Source organism: Ascidiella aspersa, chromosome 3, assembly GCF_963924565.1.
Source record: "Ascidiella aspersa chromosome 3, kaAscAspe10.2, whole genome shotgun sequence".
In the NCBI taxonomy this organism is placed as follows: domain Eukaryota; kingdom Metazoa; phylum Chordata; class Ascidiacea; order Phlebobranchia; family Ascidiidae; genus Ascidiella; species Ascidiella aspersa.
The window spans coordinates 33127344-33142147 of record NC_139449.1 but is presented as its reverse complement, the minus strand read 5'-3'; the positions used below and the strand labels follow the sequence as shown (position 1 = coordinate 33142147).

General features: G+C 38.7%; 1 protein-coding gene and 1 pseudogene across 1 annotated transcript in view; both read left to right on the top strand.

Moving 5' to 3' along the window:
* LOC146162578 (uncharacterized) overlaps positions 1-14804 on the top strand; it is a 46537-nt gene that overhangs the window by 18779 nt on the left and 12954 nt on the right. The gene's annotated exons all lie outside the window — the stretch shown is intronic.
* On the top strand, positions 7702-9532 carry LOC146162579 (zinc finger MYM-type protein 1-like; annotated as a pseudogene).

Genomic DNA, 14804 nt, shown 5'->3' with positions numbered 1-14804 from the left:
ATTCACAGACAAATAAATTCAAATTAAATGATTTTTTTAACAAACCGGTAAGTGGCGGTGTGGCTACGGCTTTACATTAAGGTTACTATAGGTCGGTTTTCATTAAGATATTTTGCGTATTGAGTAATTAAATTATGAATAAAGTCAACGCCGATAGTAAAATGCCTGATATAGTAAACGGAAGCAATGAAAGAAAGTATGAAAAACAAAGAAATTAAATCTATTAAGAAACAGTGAGGACAAAGGTGAGCAAGGGCCGCGCAATCTTGTAGTTGGTGTTGTTCACTCTCACCTGCAATTCGCTCGAACACAAGGTGGCGCTACCGGTCTTGTTAACGTCACGCGCGATCTTGAAAAGTTTTTGCTGCTGCCCGACAGCGCCCTTGTGCGGATATCTTGCGCCGTGACGCGCGAAAACGTACACGTGGACTGCTGTACAGTTTCCTATGAGTCGAATCGGATTATTAATGTTTACTTTGAGCAGATCACTAGAACCGTACGAGAGCTGGCATAATTTCTACAAATAAAAATGTTTTATGGATACAAAGTGCACATGTTTTTACTGTAACCTTGTAGAGGCTCAATTGCGCTATTTTACTAATGCGTTGCCAGTGGAAACACTCTTCTAGCCATAGCTAGCACGTCTCTAACTTGAGAACGAACGTGCTGTATGCATTGTCGCACATCACGCTTACTTTTCAGCCTGTACGTGGTTTCTGCAAAGCCATACAGTGTTATACAATAAGGCCAATTGCTCCTAAAACGTTCGCTAAAGTTAATTAAAATCATCTAGATAAATAAATGCCGTAATAACGAGCAATGTGCAAATATACTATTTTTTGTACTCAAATCAATACGCCTTTTTGTAATTTAAACGTTTTGTCAATTTAAAACAAATAAAGAAATTTTGTTTTGCGCTTTTCGCAAACGCCGTTATCTCAAATTATAGGCTTTTTTGTACATTTGCTCAAGAGTTCGAAGGAGAACAGCATGCTTATGAAGCTTATATGTTTTATAACGCCAGATAATAATCTTGCGACGCCATTTCTAAAACTGTAATTCCTCTTTTGAACAATAATACTGAATCCGCCTCTGTGGTAGGCTTTTCAACTAAATCATGTTTTACCTGAGCCCGTTGTGCTGTTAGCTTCTGGTAAATCCCCCCTTACGACGTCATAGAGCGTTCTTTGTCCAAACAATCGGTATGACGTCACTGGACTGTGCGCTGGTTTGTTCGAGCATTCCTTTGTTGGAGTTATTGCGTCACAACGCAAAAGCATCAAACCACTGGTGACGACAAAAAAAACGCCAAAGATCGCCATGGATATCAAACTCCTACAACAAGCTAAGTATCTCGTTACAACAAAACAACTCTTGTTATATTTGTTAGTTGAACCTTAAACACAGCTACTTCGAGTACGGATGACCGATATTATCGAATCAAAGCCGATACCCGATACAGGCCTGGATTAAGGTTTTTATGTACCTGGGGCTGTATAGCAGTCAGAGGCCTATTGGTCTATTTTTATTTTATTTATTGTTTCAACCAGAATTACCATGACATTTTTTTATTCACTTATCAAACAAATTCAATTAAATTGTTCTTCGATTTTACATATAGCAAAGCTGTTGATAACTTCATCGTTGTCTATTTTTCCAAACTCTCGTTTTCAATACAAAGTAGAGCTAAGCAATGCAGTCTATTTTGACCCTTAGTCCAACATATTTGGTTCCTTAATTACTCTTTTAACGATTGAATAAAAGCTTTCACCTGAACGATTAGAAATCATCAGACAAAGATGCATCCGTAAGACAACAGATACGTTAGGAAAGGCATACATAAACTTATTTTGTTTATTAAATCTAAACATTTGAGCTCATTTGCTACTTTCGACGTTAAAATGGCGTTCTTTTAGCAGTGCAGAAAAATGAAATCATCAAAATCAGCATCACATATATCGTAACATTCCTCTGCATAACAAATTCTTTAAACGTGGCCTACTAAAACTTGTTACCTTTACGACATGCTGACACAACATATTATACAAACTGGCTAAGCTAAACATAAAGTATTGTAGCTCATTGTTGTTTTTTTAGCATTATTTTCGCATCGTAGCTGATGTAAAGTAACAAACACGCACTGACGTCACGAGCTAACGGTGTGATGCTCTCAAAATGGACAAAATGTGGTGATATCTGTAGAATATAGATAACATCGGTTGGTCTATTAAACTAGTGATGGGCCGATTTTGGGTGGGCCTGGGGCTGCCAGTCTTTGTACGTTTCAGTTTCAACCATCTTTGAAAGTGTATAGTAGCCTAAATGCCGTAACTGGAATCGAATTGGCCGGCCGTATTTTTTCCCAAAAAAATCGCTATTGAAATTAAATAGCGTCAGTAATATTAGACATACCTACTTAAGTCAATCAATCATAACAGCATTAGTAGTAATATGGGAAATAGTAAGCCTCAAAGCGACTGGCCACTGACTCGCTAATTACCAAAAAAATTAAATTAAATAGGGTTTTAGTCGAAAGACATGTTTTAATATAATGCGCTGAGGCAGACATATAGTCTAAAGCTCGTACTTGTTATATTGCTTCAGGTAATACATAGCTGTGGAAAAGCAGTAAACTCCTGTAAGCCAACATTCTCCTGACCAAGTTCTTAACAAGCACACCGGAAGTAAACGATCAATTAATTGTTTCGTAATAATCCTAGAGTCCTAATGCTCATGTTGGTTTTGGGCCGTTTCATGTTTTCTATTGGTTACCTGTGTGTGGAGTTATTGTAGTGTGGTGATTTGTTACTTGGCAAGATAAATGTTCTTTTAGGTCAGCTGAGCAAACAATATAGCCTGGCTGCGCAGTGCGGCCGCGACCACCAAACATTTCAACCAAGTCTTCGTTTAATGCTGCGCACAAATTGCCGAATATACGTTCGTTTCTGATGACAGCCTGTGGCAAGACTGGCACCCTGCATCAAAAATGTATCCGATTCACAATCCCGAGAACAGGTAGCATGGGTTCCTGCACTTAAAACGTTTAACCCTCAATTTTGTTTTGGTTCACGTGACCAGGATCGAAATTTGACTAAAATGTTTTTATGGCGTCTTTTTCCGAATCTTGAGGCCTATAACTGACCAGTCAATCGCTTACGCATCCGCTTTTCCTGCGATATATTAGGTTTTATTTGAATTATAGTGCAACTATATGTAAACGCCATACTCGCGAGACATGTTTGTCCTGCGCTGTTGTGAAGTGGATACATTGAAGACACAGCTATGCCGATTTTTCAAATGTAGTATACACTTATCATTCTGACAATATGTCCTTTAAATTATCAAGGCAATTTGTTTAATTTCGATTTAGTGGAGTTAGTTAGCACGGTGGTCATTCCCCTGTTCGCCTGTTGAAATATATAAAGGTAGATTTGTTAGAAACTATTCATTTAAAAAATTAAGGCAGTGGTTCCCAAACTTTTTTGGCTCGCGGCACACTAAACAAATTTTAAATATTTCACAGCACACTTTTCAGAACAATATAGTAATTTTACAACAATATAGCCTAGTAATATTTGAACAATATAGTAATTTTCTAATCGCCCTTAACACAAGACAAACTATATATAAATGTCTCAATATTATTAATTTATAATGGATGGTGCGTATTTAAGTCTAAAATGCTTACGTGTTTTGTCTATTGGTAATACAAATAACTTATTTTCCGAAATTACCAAAAGGTACACGGCACACAATCTCTCGAGGCATACTAGTGTGCCGCGGCACACAGTTTGGGAATCACTGACTTGACAACCAAACGTCGTTGCTCTAATTGTAAACGATGGTCTTGTTAACATGGCACTAGCGCGTTTGAATTAAGAAAATGTTTTTTTTTTATTTAGCAATGACGTTATTGGTATATCGTACGGCCGTACTTTAAGCATCGGCTACCAGGTGCCGAAACTAAAAATACGAATTATCGCACATCTGTATTATAGGCTTATCGCCATGTATAAAAGTCAAAAAGCTTTGTTAATACCTTCTCCCAATGGATCATTCGCATTGAAGTAATACTTAATGTCCACCTGGTGAGAAACCGTGCTCACTATAGAGCGACACAAACGTGCTTCTTCATTCTTCTCATATAAAGAATTTAGTTGTGAAATCAAGTCTCTGCTGCCATCTATGGGCGCTTGCTTATGCCTACCATATGTCCTCTTTTAGGAGAATTTGTCCTCTTTTTTCAAGAAAACTGAATGGTCCTCCGACGACACTCAAAAATGCGTAAATGTACTCTTTTTTCGCATTTCCAGTAGTTGCTTAATACCTTCCAAATGAATTTTAGGCGAGACGTTGTATTTATTTCAAAAAAATAACTGTACCGGTAGCCATGAAACACATACAATAAAAAGCCGAGAAACAAGAAATTTTGATAAGCATTAATTTTGAACTATTGACTACAAAACAAGTAAGAAATTTACAAATAAACTGGATATGCAGCAAATCTTAAAATGAGCGACACAAAACAAACGCACATCTAAAACACTAAATATATTTCTTATCATTAATACCAAATCCCAAGTTAAAATTACCTTGCAGAGACACTTTAAAATGTCGATTTTCAATTGTAGCCTATGTCAGTTTCAATTACAAAACCAAGGTGTGCTTTTAGATATGTTAGTTGTGATTTATTATTCTTGTGATTTATTATTCGTATTTGCTCGCATGAATTACTGGTTTAAAAATGGTTTTCCAACAAATTGCCACTACCAGCCCTACCTTCTTGATTGTTGTTGCAAACATTGCGCCAGAAAAATATTGCAAACAAAAGTTGAAAACAGATGAAATCAAAACAATAGGTTAATATTATTTATTTAAGAATGTTAGTTAGTCAGAAGGTATTATGCGTAACACGCACAGGCAGGCGTTGGTTGACGTCACACAGGCCAGCCTGCTTCATCTGAAAGCCGGGATTTGACTCGGCAACAATATGGAGCAAGATGTCACACATGCCACACGCGGTATGCGGCAATACGCGGCAAAATTTTGAGATTTATTTACGCGCCGCTGTGCGGTTACTTAGCTAAACCGCGCAAGCGGCCGCAAACGCTGCGCGGTTTACATCGCTATCGTAAACATTTTATCGGCGCAAAACCGGTCAAGCATAACTATCGTCACACTTCACTGGCTCGATAGACATGAAAACACACACCCGCTTCGTCAACAGTCACCGAAGCACAGCGGTGAACTTAAGAAAAAAAGCCCGATTTGAAAACTGAAGCGTCAACAACTGAAAATGTACGCTATTCAGCTAAACTGCAGCAAGTTCCTTTTTCTGGCTCGAATTTATTTATCAGGCGAGCATTCACAATGGCCTGACGTAGGTTTTACTTGTTGTGCGCGACATATATTCGATCCCAACCCACGGTTGTTAATGTCATTTGAAGCAGGTTTTCAAAGATGGCTAACCCGAATAAGGTAAGAAAAAGAAATTTTAGTTTTGTAAGCAGTTTTTAAATTTAGTATGAATATGTTTATAAGTTTCAAATGCTTTTTCTTGATTAACGATTAAATGTACCACTCGTGTTATTAGTCCTATTTTAGTTCATTAAGTTTAGAAAGAAGTTATTTGCCTGGCCCACGATGGAAAGTCTGGCAAGTGTACCCGCGATTTTTGGCGCTGGTCTAGAATCCTACCACAATTACGTCCATGGGTTTATTTGGTTTACAATATTTGGGTTAGGATGAGAGTTAGCGCTTCGGGTGGGTCAAGTATTATTATGAGAATAATTCTAACATATTTATGACTTACTTGCAATTTCAACTTTGTCAACTCGTTTCATTACTGTTAAAATAAAGGTGGTTGGATTGTAGACCAGCGCCCAATTTTTTTCAACAGACTAGACCTGCATCCCTACAAAATATAACATGCACCCTTTCCACTCTCTTGCCACTCTCTTATGTGCAATGAGGTGCAACAATTGGTGGTAAAACATTAAATTATATCGGTTCCAATTACCCGAAATAAAAGAGAAGGGTTGGTAGCCGTTGTCGCATATACGGGCGTTTATGTCGCATATACTGGCGGCTGTAGGTCGCATAATTTCGCATATATGGGCGAATTTCTCTACCTAACATATTGTGTGGCGGAAGGCGTCCGAAGAACGTTCAAACATATTTTAGTGGGCCATTTTAATGTTTTCGAGTCTCCTAACAGATATGACGTCATCATAGGCGCCGGACGTGGGTGTGCAGAGCGTTTTTAGACGTCCTGGATTTTTGGCAGGGCGTCAAAACGCCCTGAAATTTGACTAAGTTTATGCCGAATTATGGTGTGCAAATCACCTTTAATATTAATAACTATTTATCAAGATTTGTTGGTAAGTCTGGAGTCGATCGTTTCTAATGTTCGCAAGCCGCTAGAAACCTTACGAAAACCGGGGAAAAAAGGTTTATCGCGTGCCGTAGCGAGCTCAGAAATAATAAAAAGCTAGAGGTTTATTCCAGACAAAGAGTAAAAGGCATTTTTTAGTAGTAAGTGTGACATGCTCAGCCAAGTGCAGTGCGCTATCGGCTTTTGTTTGATCGACTTCACACTACATAGTATTCATTTGTTTGTATGTTAACGATCATTAACCAAAACAAAAGCTTAAAGTTCTAACTTAACCAACATAATGTTTTCACAAACCAGTGAGTTTCAAATTCTCAACTTAGTTAAATTCGATCCGTTTCTGAAATAATACCAAACATTGCGCTTTATTTTTAACAAAACTGTAAACTAAAAAGTCGCCCCGAAGTTATAACGTTTTAAGCTTGAGCAAACAGCGTCAAAAGGTTAAACAACTTCCTTTTTTTACAAAAAAATAGCTGTCAACCAGATATTGGCGATAATTTAATTTTAGGAGTTTTAAACATGGGAAACATAATGCGTTCTAAAGATTATTTGGCCAACGCTTAATGTTGTCTGATATTTTGTTCACCAGTTAAAATAAGCATTTAATGCAAGAGGCGGCGACGTAGTATTAAACTTAATATATAAACCTGGACAACGCCGGGAATTTTGTCTCATATTACTACAATATATGTCGCGCAAAATATACAGCAAATAGGACAGTTTCAGTTCACTAAAAGTAATCGAAACTTGTCTAGCTTGTAGTATAGGTGTCCGCATTTTTAAAGTATAAGGTCGTCGCACCTGCAGAGATATAAAACCTATTTTTATAAAACGTCGTATTTAAAAAAACGCTGTGACGTACAGTGCCCCATTGCGATAAGAAAACTTAAAAACACTTGTCGAGTAAAAGTTAAATTTTCCTAAATGTTTTTATGTGCAACTGTAACACAGGAATCCTTATTTTCCGTTCCTCGTGTGCAAAAGCAAGTCAAGTTGAAAAGTTCGCCGTTGTTATATAGGCTCACTCTGACGCACTCGGTATTCGACGAATATTAAAACACAACTGAGCATAATATTTAGGTTAATTGCAGTAGTTTTAGGGTCAACTTCGTCAACTCTACGCAGTATTACTTAACTTAAGCTACATTTGTTTTTTTGTGACGTAAACATTACAACTTGTCAAAAAGAAAAAACTATTTTAGTCTAAACAGGCATTTCATCGAAGGTCAGCCAGTCACATATAACTAGTAGCTACTTTAGTACGATTGTGAATTTGTTTTAAAAAAGTTCAGTACAAAAAGTGCGGAATGAATCCTTTGAAAAAAAGAAAGATCAACATTGCAAAACAGAGTGCCATTTCGTCATATTTTCGTCCTGTTTCCGCAACACCTGGTCTTGGTAATCCCCCAACTAAAACCACCTCATCGGATACAGCAAACATTCCTCTAGAACTAGATGAAATTATCCCGGGAACTAGTTGTCTGTCAGGAAAATTGTCTGGGGCTCGTCGCTATTTACCACGCTGGGAAACCGAATCTCAGTGGTTGAAATATGAAGCAGCGAAGGATGTAGCTTATTGCTCAGTTTGCAAGTGGGCAACAGTTGCCAACCGTGTCCAACCAACAACAAAAGACACCCTTCTTGAAAAGCATCCAGTTTGGTTGACTGGCTTCAGTGACTGGGCTCACGGTAAAAATGCTATTGCTAAGCACGATAAAAGTGCTTTACATCTTGATTGTTACCGGGCAAAAATGTTACATGGTGAGCGTGATGAGGCAGCGCGATTTATTTCTTTGAAGAGTACAAAATTGCTTGTGCAAAATAGGAAGGCTTTGGAAAATATTTTTGCCTCCATCACTCTACTTGCTCGCCAGGGAATCGCTTTGAGAGGACATACCGATACAAATTCAAATTTACATCAACTTTTAAAATTTGTTGCAAAGCAAAGCGAAGACCTGCGTTCGTGGCGGGAACGCCCAACAAAATTAAAGTGGATAAGTCATGATATACAAAATGAAATGCTTAAAATGATTTCTCATCGCATTTAACGAGACGTAGTTAAATATATTTCCAGAGCTAGATTATTCATTATCATAGCTGATGAAACTGCAGATGTGTCTAAGAAGGAACAAATCTGCATTTGCGTACGTTGTGAATGAGTTTTATTTAGTGCAGGAGTGCTTTATAGGATTATATGAAACTGGTAAAACGGATTCGGCAACACTGTTTCAAACAATAAAATCTTGTCTAATTGCTGTCGGGTTAGACTGAACTCTTTGTCGAGGCCAGTCGTACGATGGGGCAGCTAATATGCGAGGTGGGATAACCGGACTGCAGCAACGTTTCAAAGAAGCTTACCCATCAATGCTTTACATTTACTGCGCAGGGCACCAGCTTAATTTAGTGGTTCAAGACGCATTCAAATCTGTTCGCGAAAGTGTGGATGCTCTATCTGTGTTGACATCGGTAGTTAATTTTATTATGTCATCTCCAAAGCGAAAAACCATGTTCCAAAAGTTCTCTCTTGGAAGTGAAGGCTCAATTGGAAAATCGTTACGGCCAATGTGCCCAACGCGTTGGGTTTTGCGTTACCCAGCTATAGAAGCATTTCTCGAGCAGTATGAAACTATCCTTAATTGGCTTGTTAATGTATGTGATGACAGCGAGGTCGATTTACCGACGAGAAATGCGGCACGCTCACACCTTGCCTCAATGGAGAAATTTACTACTTATTTTATGTTACGTGTTCTCCATAAACTGTTAATGCTTGTTAATACGCTGCACACTGAGGTTCAGAAACAGACAATGCGGGTTGGCCGCTTTCGGTCTTTGCTAGAAAATGTAATTTGTATGATCTCTGCTATGTGCGCTGAGACAACAGCTGGCGAGTTCTTTCGCGCGTGTGAATCCGTATCTGTTTCGATTGGAATAGAACTTCCAGTACTTCCACGACGTTCTGGTTCGCGATTAAGACTAATTGATTCAGATGCCAGCAGTACTACTTTACAATATTACAAGTCTTTATATGTGCAAGTGCTTTCGTATTGTTGTACGTCTTTAATTTCGCGTTATCCTACTAAGGAATTGGAAATGGTGTCCCATGTCAAAAGTGTTTTCCTTCATCGGTGGAAGATGTAGAAAGGCTTTATTCGAAAGATGTAAAATCAAATTCGCTGTCATACGAGATTGAGCAAATGCGGGCCTTAGCTGCAAGCAAATGTTTAAAATGTAGCTCAATGGAGAACATTCAGGATATATTTGCGAAGGATAACACCTTATCTATTCTACTGCCAAATTTATCGTGCTTGTTACGAATTTATTTGACTCTGCCCTGCACAAGCTGCGAGGCGGAACGAATGTTCAGCGTTCTTCGAAGGGTAAAGACTTTTCTTCGCTCAACCATGGATCCACAGCGGCTGAATCACGTCTGCATGTTAAACGTTTACAAGGAACGTGTGGACAAAATTAATATGTGTTCAATTATCGACGAGTGGATTAACCGAAGTGCAGTACGCCAAAACACGTTTGCTAGATCAGAAATGCTGTAACTTTTAATATCGTGTTTTTGGCTTTTCTTATTCGTTGGCGTTTTTATTCGTTAATTAAAAAAAAAGAAAATTCAGTTGTTTCTAGAGTGAAGCGCGATACTATCCATCGGCAGAAACAGTGTGTTTAAGTGTCTAATAAATTTTACTTTTAAAGAGAAATTTAAATATTCAGCGACAGACAGGACACAAGCGCAGAGAGCCGTTTCTTTATGAAGAGCAGAGTAGATCGCCACAGACAGACACCAAACCTTTTTTTTACAAACGCCGACCGCGGAGTCTTTTTTGTAAAAAACAACTGGTTGTGAGAAGGTTGCAAAAGCCACAAGATGGCACTGTTAAGGCTGTTACGTTGTGCAAGGGATTAATAAGCATTTCGTAATGGTTTGAAAAAAAACGCCCTGGAATTTCGAAAGTTCGGCGCCTATGAACGTCATATCATATCATCACCGTGACGTCATTAATCAAGTGGTGTAGTAAACTGCCGATATTTGGCTAGGTCGCATATACGGCGATTTTTTTCTGTATATGCGACATTATGCAAACGCCCGTATATGCAACATAAACGCACACCCAATCCATTATAAATTTGTGCAGTTTCAAGCAAAAAGGTCTAAGACAATTAGTGCATCCAAAGGATCAAAAAGTCCGACTTTTAGACTTTAAGGTCTAGGACAATGCACTAATGTGAATAAACAAATGTACATAAGAAGATAAGTTTAATAATACTTGACCGACCCGAACCCAAATAATGTGCGTTAATTTAATAATTATATTGCTTCAGGTCCCAATACCTCAATTTGTGACGTAACAATCCTTGATACAATGGACGATAAACTATCTCATGCCCACTGAGTTTGGGCTTTTTTCCTAACGTTACTATAATTTTTAAATTAATGCACATATTATTTGGGTTAGGATTCGGGTTAGCGTTTGGGTTCAGGTGGGTCAAGTGTTAGTAATCCTATCTTACATATTTTGTTATCTTTTGTAAATTTTCAACGAATATTTTTAAACTATCAATGCCGGGAATTTACCTAAAGGTCCAAATTAGTGCATTGCCACGACCTCAAGGTCTAAAAGGCAGACTTTTCTGCCTTTGGATGCCCTGATTGTCGTAGACCTTTTTGCTTAAAAATGCACTAATTTCTTAATGGATCGGGTGAAACGTCCGTATATGCGACATCGGCTACCAACCCTGATAAAATAAAAGGCAGAATTGGATATCCCATTTGGATTCGAATCCAAGAAGTCAATATTACAATGGGCTCTGAGCCTGAGCCTCCGACTAACCTTTACACTAACAAAAATATTTTGCGGTATTGAAGTAACTAACAATAAACGTCGTCAAGTTCGTTTACTATAGCTTCAATTTTCGGCAATGGATAGGCGTCCAACTGGGTGAATCGGTTTATGGTGAGAGAGTAGTCGACAACCAGTCTCTTCTTGTTACCACGAGAGACCACTAGTACAGGAGCTCTCCAAGGAGAACGAGCAGGTTCTATAATATCAGACTCCAAGAGACGCCGGATCTCATCATTGATAAACTTCCAGTCTTCTTTACTATATCGACGAGAGCGTGCAGCTATGGGAGTACAACCTGGAAGCAAAAACTCAAATAGGCGAGGGGGGTTTAAGTCAGCGACGGCCAAAGAAAGGTGGGAGAAATCATTGAATCCAATTTTCAGGGGTGCTTCCGGTCCACCCAGGAAGAAACTAACCTCGACATGTTTCTTCAGAAAGTCCTGACCGAGAACAACGTCAGCACAAAGGTCATCTAAAACACCAAAGGTTAGGATGTATGATCGACCTAGTAGGGCTATGGTAGCGGTGGTTCTTCCCGAAGTAGCGATAGAGAGACGGGAGGAGGCCATGGAAACGGAGGAGTGGGGTCCGAAGGTCTTCAGACGAAGCTTGGTGGCTAACCTTTTGTTGACAAAGTTTTCGGAAGCCCCGGAGTCGATCAAAACTTGGACCGGAGTGGATTGTAAAGTCGCATCGACTAACGCAGGACCCAGACAGGAAGGAGCACCGGCCAGAAACGAGGGCGGAAGATGACCAGAAATCATGGAAGAACCAACGGCGGTCGGAGACGCGGGTCGTGAATTCACCCGGCGGGAGGAATACGAAGAACGACTCTGGCAGACTCGTGAAAAGTGTCCCTTTTTTCCACATTGGTAACAAGTAGCGTTACGGGCAGGACAGGTCGCGCGGCTGCTGTGCTGTCCACCACCGCAGAAATAGCACAAGTTACCTTTGGCTTTTAAGCTTCTGTCAGCCGTTGCCAGAGAAATAGACTCGGAAGAAGTGGCGGAACTTCCATTCCCGTCGCTTTCCAGCTCTTTAAAGGCGGGAACAGACGCCATAGAAGGAATTGTCTTGCCCATCAAAACAGACTGCTGCTGCGCTTTGGACAGGCTTTCAGCAAGCTGAGAAGCCTTAGTTAAATCAAGATCTTCTATTTCCAAGAGACGTTGACGGATGAACGGAGCCGAAAGACCGTTTATAAACGCATCTCTGGTAAGATCGTCTTTGTATTGATGAGCCGATACTGGAAGAAAAGTACAATCCTTCGCTAAAAGTTTAAGTTCCCGCAAATACTCCGCGAGTGTCTCGTCGGGGCCTTGATGACGACTTACAAGTAGATAGCGAGCGAATACGTTATTTTTAACGTTATTTGTTGCCAGAGGCTCTTCACGCTATTCGTTCGCTTCTCTGTACGGCGACTAATGAAACACCTCATGAAAGATTCCTCCGTTTCCCGAGACGAGCTTTAACCGGAACCGCTATGCCTTCGTGGCTACTTAATCGAGGTGTTGTTCTTTTACGTAGGTTTGTTCGAACCAAGGGAGAGCCCCTGTGTGACCCTGTCACATTGCTCGACGCGAATCCATCCTACGCCCATGTTCGGTTTTCTGATGGGCGCGAAAGTACAGTCTCTACATCCGACCTCGCTCCGTGTCCTGGTTCTCCTGAGTCGCTCCATGACGCTTTTCCCCCTCGCGACGCCGAAACCTCTCGGACCTCTGAAGGCGAGGCACCGGTACCGGTTGAAGAAGAACCAACCCAATAAGAGAAACTGACAAAGACTGACGAAGCACAGTAAAGCTACACGAGTTATAAAGGGAAGGGAAGAATGTAACAAGACGCGGGACGTATAATGATAATTACGGAGAGAGGCAAGGAAAAGAAAGGAGAAACGCACAGAAGCAGATAGCATAGAAATCAGAGTCAACAATAGAAACATAAATCATTACAGGTATCATCCTCCAGATATTGTCAAGATCTACCATACTTTCCAGACAGGTGCCTGGCAACCTAATGCCAACTTTTAAAAAATTGTCGATCAATGATGCAAGCAAGGCAGGCTAGAAAAACAACTAGCCTGTAGTGAGGCTCAAACTGACGACCTCTCTAGCCTGCCTTGCTTGCATCATTAATCATAGTTGCCATTTTTTTCTCACAGTAATCATCTAGATTTACCAAAAAAATAATCTAAAAACATCTAGATTTTTAAGGAGAAATCTAAAAAATAATCTAAAAATGATTTTTGAAAAAATTCAATACATTTGGACAAAAAAATCAACATTAAAAGCTTAATCAACGCCTGAGGCGTTGGCTTAATGCCGTATAAAGTTGCATAAAGGGACTTGCTTGATGCTTTAGATTTAAGATTTCTGCTTTATAAAACATTTTACTGAACATGACGAGTTACTAAAATTTCGATTTTATATCTCATCATTTTTTTTTTTCGAATTGCAAAAAAAAAATTTTGAAATTACTGAAATATTTATCGTCAATAGCGAATCTGTCACTAATTTAGATTATACAATATTTTTTTATAATAATCTAAAAAAACATCCAACATCTAGATTGGATAATCCTACATCTTGATTCAAACCAAAACATCTAAATCTAGATTAAAATAATCTAGAATGGCAACTATGTCATTAATCAAAGATTCTGTTGGTCTGCGATAGCTTTTCAGTGTATTATGATACAGAAGCCTTCTTCCAAAGGGGCCAGATCACAATTGTTAATAAAAACATTTGTGTGTGTATCTTATCAAGTCAATAATAGAATTTTTGTCTAAAGTTTGTACCATTGTTACATTACATCACACATTGATGTATAAGGGGCCAATATGCTCTACTAATTATTAACTCAACGCACAATATATAGGTTAGGGCAAAGAGATTAATCTCTTTGGTTAGGGTGTGGGTTAGCGTTTTGGTTCAAGTTGGTCAAGTATAATTAGCCTAAATCTAATTTCCTAGCTTTGTATTTTTGGCATAATTTATTCCCTGTAAATAACTACTAGAAAAATGAAAATTTGGGATATTTAAGTTTAATAATATTAGGCTGCATATAGGGATGTTCAAAGTAGAATCCAAGAGTATTTTCTAATTTAAGGTTTCAAATCTAGAATAACGAATCCAGAATATTGAATCCTAGTATATTTTATTAATTACACTGGTCAACAGCAAATTTTAACTGAGGTTTTTAAAATGTTCACATTTTAATTTTTTCAATGTTTTGCTGTATTATTAATATAGGCACATTGCGCACTGACTCACGCACCATTCTATCTGTGTTTTTTTTACTGATATCTCTTAAAAACAGTATAGGAAAGGATCTTTTATTAACGATTTTGTAATTAAATAGTCAATTTTCCAGATGTAAAATCAGTCCTGAGCCGAGTATAAATGTTGTTTAAACAAATTCTCATAGCACTACAGCAGAACAAAAACAAATTAATGTTCGGTAATGCCAGATTTCATTCAGCAATTTTCTTGCTTATCCTTTTTACATTTGTGTGACCAAAGACAAGCATTAAATCACTTCAGATATCAATAAGTTGGACA